The sequence below is a fragment of the Coffea arabica genome, chromosome 8e (assembly GCF_036785885.1).
Source record: "Coffea arabica cultivar ET-39 chromosome 8e, Coffea Arabica ET-39 HiFi, whole genome shotgun sequence".
In the NCBI taxonomy this organism is placed as follows: domain Eukaryota; kingdom Viridiplantae; phylum Streptophyta; class Magnoliopsida; order Gentianales; family Rubiaceae; genus Coffea; species Coffea arabica.
The window spans coordinates 8798818-8808267 of NC_092324.1; the positions used below are offsets into that span (position 1 = coordinate 8798818).

The 9450-nt window shown below is 37.5% G+C and overlaps 1 long non-coding RNA gene across 1 annotated transcript; it reads right to left on the reverse strand.

Annotated features, from left to right (window-relative positions):
• Nucleotides 1-4918: 4918 nt before the first annotated feature.
• On the reverse strand, nt 4919-7883 carry LOC140012522 (uncharacterized). The gene is made up of 3 exons (XR_011819678.1): nt 7678-7883; nt 5830-5906; nt 4919-5081 (listed from the first exon to the last, which is right to left on the reverse strand). It is a non-coding gene; the product is annotated as an uncharacterized lncRNA (long non-coding RNA).
• Between the last annotated feature and the right edge of the window lie 1567 nt (nt 7884-9450).

Genomic DNA, 9450 nt, shown 5'->3' on the forward strand with positions numbered 1-9450 from the left:
GTTTCTCTCGTATTGGCCACTTGTCTCGCAACTATTGATACTCCATCAACCTTGGAATACAATATCAAGATCCAGTAGATCACCACTTTACGCCAGTTTATGTCCACCAATCATCCCCCTTTACCAGTCCCGCACGCCAAACAAGTAACAAGTAGGGTCATACTCGAGTATACCAGAGCCAATAACAAGATACAGGACCCATGGTTCGTCGATCACCTCGACCAATCCCTTGCTAGCTCGATTTGACCGACTAGCCGATGGAGTTTAGGATTTCAAGCATGTCATATAGTCGGTGGAAAACATGCTCAACCGACGTTCAAGTCAAGTACACGTATATCATTTCACATGTAAACAGTGTCAAGTTTGGGGCAAGTGTGATAAAGTACACACTCACCCTGCTAATAGTAAGACAAGATCATTCAACCACCCATTCAAGACACAAGAGCATAAGCAAGCAAGTATTCACTTCAATCAAGGAACAAGTCATAACATGCAAGTGAAACACTCACCAATAGTTCATTGTTTATCAATGTCGAGCTCAGACCCAGCTCCTTGGCCACTCTCAAAATCTGCGATTAAATATCATATGGCAAAATGCAATCAAACAGGGTTTCAAAATACACAACCTTTGCTTGAAAATATCAAAGGAAAAATCATGCAAATGGAACTTATGAAACTCAGCAAAAACATATGTGAGGTATACGCACGACTTTTGGAAGAAAACGATCAAAACTTTCAAGTTTAAAATTGGACACACGCAACTAGAAAACATGTTTGAAGTAACTATTACCTCCCTCCTTGTAAAACGCATGGTTTTGGCAAAATACAGCTTGTATGTCATAATCAAGGTGGATACAAGCAACGTCAAGTAAAGTAAGTCCAAACCATCATAAATTCACACCTCAACCCTCACTCTCGCTCACTTGACCAACAAGAAAGAAAATCCAGTAGCATATCCCCTAGTTTCTTCAAGTTAACCCTTCAAATTCCAATCCTAGTTTTATGGCAAATCAACACCAATCAAGGTGACATGTTACACGGTATAAGTGGTACATATTGTAGGCCTCAAAAGCTAGCAAAAGTTGGCATATATATAGCTCACATGCAACTACATCAAAACTGGAAATTCGAATCCTAAAGCTGGAAATTTCAAACAAAAGCTAAGAAAATTCTATATCGAAGCTAAAAGTTCATGCCCAAACTAGAAATTTTCATGTTAAAGCCAAAAAGGGCATAACAAAGCTAAAAATGGCATCTCAAGGCTAGAAATAACATATCAAAGCTGGAAATTGACCACCAAAGCTGAAAATTACAAGCTACCGTAGAAAAATCATGAAATCTTTCCCAAAATCACCTCATAAATGGATTAAATTGCAAAATAAGAGTTTTTCGTAGTATAATACCTCAAACCCTAGCAAACAAGAGCTTTTCTCCTCAAATCACTTCACCACAAGTTTACTTCTTCCCTTGTTGCAACGTTTCACGGATTATATTAGGGTTTCTTGTTGATTTCCTTACTAAATCAAGCAAAGATCAAGATGAAATTTGAAGTAATTTTTTCCCTTTTTTCCACTCTCTTGGTCGGCCAAGGAAGCAAGAAAAGTGAGGAATTGTTGTGCAAAAATGAAAGATAAAGATCAAAGAAAGTCTTGGTCAAAAGCTCTTGAATCGTTGACAAGTGGCAGGATCAAGCTCCAGTCTTATCTCTGTCCCTCTTAGCCTCTAATTACTATCTTATGTTCCTCTAATATGTGACGCCTCCACTTCTCCCAAGGACGAACCCGAGGGTATCGGCGGGACGCCTGCCTAACTCTCGCCAGGACTCACTCACTCGTATCTCTAGAAAATAACTTACATCCATAGAAAAGTAAATAACACGGCAATTCAAGCTTATAATATACATTAATGCCCAAACCAAGATACAAAGTTTCTATACACCAAAATACTTCATAGCGGTTACACTTCAAGTACAAATCACCCTAGTTGGGATATAGCGCCAGTACAAATTCAAAATTCAAAATAACTAGACTACGCTAGTCTGTACACGTCTCACACCTCGCTCGTACTCCCTGTAAGGAAAACAAATGGCGTGGAATGAGGTAAAAGCCCAGTAAGGTTCCAGACACATAAACAAACAATGAGTTCAATACATTAACCATCGATAGCAAGTAATTCCAGAAACATGACAATATAAAGCAATAATAACATTCATTAAAAGGATACGTGCTCACATGGAGCCATTCATTCATTCATTCATTCTCCTTTCATTTCCTTATTCTTCCATTCGTTTGAAAATGCATTTTGATAAGTAAAATCCTTCATTTACATTGACATTCGTTCATTCATTTCATTTCACCCCCTCCTGGACGTTGGCCAGACTCCACCAGAGTACAAGGTAATACTCGAGTATACCAAACGTTCACTCAGGGTCACCAAATCGCCCGACCGAGTCCGCTTCTGGCTCGAGTCGACCGGCAACGAAGGGCAAGGACCCAGTTCAGCCAAACGGCTTACATTCATGTGCAACTAGCATTTAATTATTTAATCATTGAAAATTTCACATTCATTTAGGTCGAGTCCGATAAAGTACACACTCGCCTAGAAAACTCATTTTAAGTAATCATTGAAGACATTTAACATGTTATCATTCGTTCATAACAAGTCATATAATCAAGAACAAGCCACATAGTCAATGAAAATATAACAAACAAGGAACACTCACCTATTTACGCAAAATAATGTTCAAAATATCCTTCCAAATAACACCCTCAATCACCAAGGAACCCTAATATAATCAAAAGAACACATTATGCTTCAACCATCAAAGATGTAAGTGATTCAAAGAAAATTCAAATACGTACTAGTATAAAGTATAAATATGATTTTGGTAGTGAAAAGAGGACATAAGTAATAAATAAAATATTTGTAAAACTTATGCTCATTCATAAAACTTTAAAATCTCCATTTGAGTCGAAGTGACAAAGAAAACGTATTTCTATGAGTCGAAAATTTCATTTTTCCAAGGGTACCAATTTCGGCTAAGTTCTAACGTATATACCCCAATAAAAGATGACGCAAATACCCTAGATGGTTCAAGTGGTATTCGCTCTCAAGCCTTACTCAAGTCGCAAGTATCTCTACCTAGTTCTTGAGCGTAAATTTAGGCAGCACGCCCTTTATATTTACCTATTTTCCAGCCATTTATGGCTTCATTGTTTCCCTCAATCAGTCCCAACATTACTCACAACATAACTGCATTAGAATAGTCGTTCAATAGGCTCCATGTCATATGATTACCAAACCAAGCTAGAAAAATTGACCGGAAATGAAGTTTAAGGCCTAAAATCAAAGGCAGATTTGATGTCACTTAACGTATCGGACACAACCAAAGCTACGCCTATCGGATTGGGATGTAATTTATACCGTTTCGAAGCTAAGACAAAGAGCTACAACTTTGATGAAGACCACCTAATCCAGTTCGTAGTGTATCTAGGTCTACAGTACTCTGATTGGGCTGAAATTTTGTAGGTAACTATAAAACATCATTCTCTACAATTTTCATGTTTTGTGCTAAGCCTAATTTAGCCTCTATCATGGTAAACTAAAACCGGGCAGAACAGGGTATACCTTAACTTCAATTCTGGAAATTTGCTACAATCAAGGTATAAATCTCATTTTTAGCTTGAAACCATCACTACCACCTCTTATACCAACTTATATACATCATATACCACCCATACAACAAGTATAATAAGTGAATCATTCAAACCCTAACTCAACATCCCAACATATCATTTAACCCATGAACTTTTCCCCATAAATCCATCAAAACTACAACTTTAAGCTTCTAGTTTACACATATAAGAAGTAGAGGGAAGTTTCTTACCAAATTCACCTTAATCCCTATGTCAAGAAGCTGCCAAGACCTTCCTCTTCCCAAATCACTCCACCAAAACCCTTAACCTTCCTTGGAGATCAACTTTTGTGGAGGAATTTGCAAGATTATCGGTTGAAGCTCAAGATTGAGGCTCGAAATTGAAGTGCAAAAATGAAGTTTTCTTTCCCTTTCCCCCTCTCAAGTTTCGGCCAGCAATATGCAGAAATGAAGAAGAAACAATGCTCTAGAAAAGATAAGAAGCTTGGAGTTAATTTGGTCAAAGGTTTGACAAGTGTCACAATTTAATTGGAAGTCAAATTTTTCTTTTCTCTCTTGTTTTTGTGGTCCACATTTTCGGCTGAAAGGAGAAGATATTTAGGGCTAATTTGTTCAATTAATAACAAGGGGATTAAGGTAATAAAGTGGTGTTCAAGTGGTGCACTCATTCGGTAACAAACGGTACCCGTCGGTTCAACCCGTTTTTCCTTATTTCACGCGTACTAGGGTTTTCACTTATAATTCACTAACTTATTATTATTACCTCTAATCACACACTTAATATCATCTAAAACTCACTCTTAATCACCAAATTTGATCCACACTCCGTACCAATTAGTCACACGACGAAAAGGCGTAAAAACCCTAACTCGCGCTAACTTGAAAACGGAAAGGAAAAACCCTTAATTCTATGTTCATTTACATTTATTGTGGGGTGATTGGGTAGTAGGGCTATTATAAAATAATAATTTTCAAATAATTGCCAAATAAAAGGGAATTTTGAAGAAAATTATAAGGAATTTGCAAGTCCTCACATAATACACTCTTAACACTTTAATCACATAATCTTTCTTGCGTAACACCTGCTCTTTGTGACGCCCCCACTTCTCCCTAAGGCGAACCAAAGGGTATCCGCGGGACGCCTGCCTAGCTCTCGCCAGGACTCAAGCAATTCCATTCAACTTATAGCCGGACCACACAACACAAGCCAATAACTTAAATACAATAAATGCGGAAGTATTCAAACTTAATAATAACCATCCATTCTCCAAACCACACGTCAGAATACAGATTACATTTCGTCCAAAGGTTACATTTCCATACCCAAAAGTACAGTCCAAAACCAAAGGCATATCCAAGAGTAATAGCAAACCCTAAAACAAAAGTACAACAGGAGGGTTTCTCCATTTCACCTCCGAGTTCAAACCTGTTAAGGAAAACAAATCTACAGGGTGAGCAAAACGCTCGTGAGGCCAAGAACACACATGCAGACACATAGTTCAGATAACAAGTCCAAATAACAATTCAGGTAATAGCTTGCAAGTAATTAATAACGCCAACAAAGCGTAACCAGAAACAATTCAAGGATATAGAAGCTCTCAGGAGCTAAATTCCACATTTGCCGATGTCATTTGTATATCTCCCCGTGATGACTCTCCGTCAACCGGGTTGATATTTTCATATCCGTAGTTCACCACTTACTTCTCATCCGTCCACCATACACCACTTCGGGCCCGCACGACATTTATAAGGCGATACTTTACGAGTATGCCAAGCGAGATCTCTCAATAGATCAAGCTTATCATGTGAATCTCATGGTTCACCGAGGTTCCCGACCAAGCCCATGCCGGCTCGAGTTCCAAGGTCGGCCTATGAGTTTGGGCGTCCCCCATGTATCATGTAAATGTCGAGGAGATTCACTCCATCGACGTATGCAATCATAGCATACCATTTCATGCATTCAAGCATTTGACATGTTTAAGCAGGCATTTCAAGTCATGTAAACCAGGCAAATCATGTTAGACATGAGTCATTCGTGCCAAATGAGAACGAGTGCGATTAAGTACACACTCGACTCCATTTTTTTCAAAATCAAATAGACTAAGCATGTAATCAGGTAAGTCAAGCATGAATCAAGACTTTAGAGTTCAAGTAGGCATACACTTGACACTCACCAGTTATGCAAGCAAGTAGGTTGGAGGGAGAGTTCAAACTTCCACGGTAGGGTCCTCTTGGAGGTCCTCGTGCGTGCCTGAACATCGAATAGTAGATAATTACTATAGGTCCCCAAGTGGTGAGAAAGATTGGACACGGGTAAGGTTCGGAAATATTTGAAAACTTCGTTTGACTTGTCTTTGAAGTTGGATTCTCAAAAGGGTGCAGGACTCGAGTAAAAAAAATCGGATTATTATCCTTAAAATCATTGGTTGGAAACGAGTACGAGCAAAACGATTGCAAAACGGACGATCGAAATCGAAAGAGGGCTGGCCACGCCACAATCCGGCCGGAACCTGGCCGGATTGGAGGCAGTGGCTAACCTCCTTTTTTTTCAAACTTCGCCACCAATCCGGCCGACAATCCGGCCAGAAACTGGCCGGATTCAAGGCCGGATTCTGGTAAAATTGTTCCTTCGCGGATTTCCTTTGGAATTCCAGAATTTTCGATTTTTGGTCAAATCTTTGAAAAATCATAACTTTCTTTCTACTAATCGAAACTTGATGAATTTGGTACCGTTGGAATCGTCTTCCAAAGTACTAAAAGTCCTTAGAAGACACCATTCCATGAATCTAAGTGGAAGGTATTCAAAAATGAGCCTAAAGTTGCTGTTCTAGATTACCAGGATTGAGCCGGGGTTGGTTTTTCGCTAACTTTGGAAATTCGGTAAAAATCACTCGTTGCAAACCGGCCCTTGAAACTTATAACTCGATTAGAAGTGCAAGTAAAGTTTTGAACAGAACAAGCGGCTCAAGAATCGGAGTTTCGAGTACCGAGATACGGTAGCTCAAAGTTGGGAAAAATTCAAGACTGTTACAAAATTTCCAGATTTGGTTCCGACTTTGGACCTTTTATTAAGTGCCGAAACGGACTTGGATTGACACCAAATTTTGCAGTATAATACTCCCATATGAAGGGTATCTCTCTATCAAATTTCATGGAAAAATACCCTCGGAAAGGTGGTTAATCAATCAACCAAAGTTTGGAAAAATCCTCAAGGCAATCTGTCCAAATCTAAGGTTTCAAAAACGAGGCAGTCGCCGTATTTTGATCATAACTCCCTCAATTTAACTCGGAATTGGGAATGGTTGATAGTGTTAGAAAATACATTCACAGGGCTAAAATTTCACAGAAGAAATCGTTTCAATTTTCAGCATGCAACTGGCTCGAATTTAAGCCTAAAGTTGCAGCATCATCAAATCATTTCGGCAGAACGGAGAAACAGGACAGCTGACTTCAGATGAATGGTGTGGCTCACACACATAAAACCAGAATGTGCATTATACACCGTTGGAAACATGAGAACGTCTAGTTTCAAATGCCGCTAACGGCACTTGATTTCGACGTCGGAATACGGAGTTATGGACGAAACACGAACACTGGTCTGGTTACGACGGCAACCATTTCCCAGATTACTAGCTTTGGAAAATAAATTCTTTTGATCAACCAAAACTCAATATTTTTTCAACGAAATTTTGTACACAACTTCTACAACATGTAAACAACATAATCAAGCCATTAAATCCTCAAATTTCTACATTAAAGTGACCGAACAGAGCAGGGGTAAAATGGTCCAACTTGGCCTTTGCACTCAACGTGAGTTTCCAGCAGTTTTTCTTCAGCAAATCACTAACTTAAACACTAATCCGACATCATAAACTTCAGCAAGCACAGAATCAGCAACAACCCAAGAGTGGGAATTCATAGAGCCCACTTTTTCCCAACAATACAAGCTACTAAAGTGACGATTCTAGCTCAAATGCATAAATCAAACTCCAAAAGACAAGTTTAAGGTGATTGATTACTACCTACTTTGATGGCTGGTTAGGACAGAAGTTTCGGCCCCTTTGAAGCTTGAAGAACCGTGAAAGGTCCTCCCTTTTCCAGCTAAATGTGTTGTCCAAGACTTAGGCTAAGTGGTGCTAAATTTTTAGAAGATTTGGTGGTGATTTGCATGAGCTTTGGAAGAAGAAATGTTGAAGGTTTCGGTTGTCCCTTTTGCTGCTGCTATCCGGCCATGAAGCTTGAGGAAATGAAATGTGATTGCTGGTTCCTTTGCGTACATAAGACGCTTGACGTCTAATATATTAAATACGTCAAATCAATTACAACTAGTGCCCTACGCGCGCGTTTTGTGTTCGATTTCTCTTACGTTTGTTGCACTAGTGCACTAAACCTCTTGGGCACTTACATTCATATAAATATTATTCATTCTTAATTGTCCCAAAATAATGGTCCAAAGTCCCTCAATTAAGCGCGCACGTGCAAACACGTATTTCTAATTTAGGCGCAATAAAAATTGAAACCTTTGAGAAATTCTTATAACGATTGTACCACTAGCTATCACTTGTGTGATTAACCTAAAATCGTCTATTTTAGGACCATTGTATAGGTCTCAAATTTTTGAGCTTATTGTACTCCCAATTGGCTAAAGTGTTTAGACACGTTTTTCACTTTTTCGCTAAATAAGCTTGTAAGAAAATATTTGTTTATTTATCTATATTTTTATTTTATTTATTTTTAAAATGAGACACTTAAGAAATATAACGAAACTATAAAACCATGTACTTAGGTCTGAAAAGGCTAGAAAATATTATTCGTAGCAAAAATCCAAATAAATAATTAATTGAGCCAAAATTAGGGATTTTAAAATAATAAAAATTTTAGAGTCCTCACACTCTTGTCTACCAAATTTATTGCAGACACCTCACTAGTTGGTCACACTACCATACTGCACTACGAAACTTAACATGCACCAAATTATGGAAGAAAAAGATAAAACTCTTGACTTGATCGTTAAAGTATCTAAGAAATTAAGGCAAGTGAATTAAACCAAAAGAAAATATAAATTAACTTATTCAAAAATAAGAAAAATTATAAGAAATATATAAAATAATTTTTGAGTCCTTACATAACCTCCTCAAACTCTTGGCTAATCGTTCCTAATATATATTGACAAACTCCTAAAAACAATTCGTAGCTAATAAGCCAATTCATATCTATGACCTTTTAGTGTTCAAAACTTCATTCTCATACAATAAATAGTGTTCTTGTTTACTATGTTGTCCATACAATATAGGGTAAATTACATATAATCCCCTTTGTATTTTGTATATTGTCACATGATTCCCTTAAGATTTCAAAACATCCACATAACTCTCTTATGATTTTATATAAAGCAGAAAATTGATAGAAAGCATCACTTGTTACTGTGATTGAAATGGATGTTCTCTAAGCATGTGTGTGATGGAATCATAATGTATATAAACCACTCTTATAATTTGTATGAATATCTATTTTACCCTCCTGTAACTTTATATTTATCCACATAATTCCTCTATGATTTTATGTAATGTAGCTTTGGTCATTGTTTGACGTAGTATCTTAGTATTTCAACTAATGACCTTACAAAGACTATTTTCTATTAAATTTTCACATTACGTGAAACTACGAGGGTTATGTGCAATTTATCGTTCAATATATGGGCACAAATATATAGTTTTTCCCTAATCAAATTACAAATAAATTGTACAGTGTTATAATCCAATTTAGTTAAACATACAACTAATAATTAAAAAAAG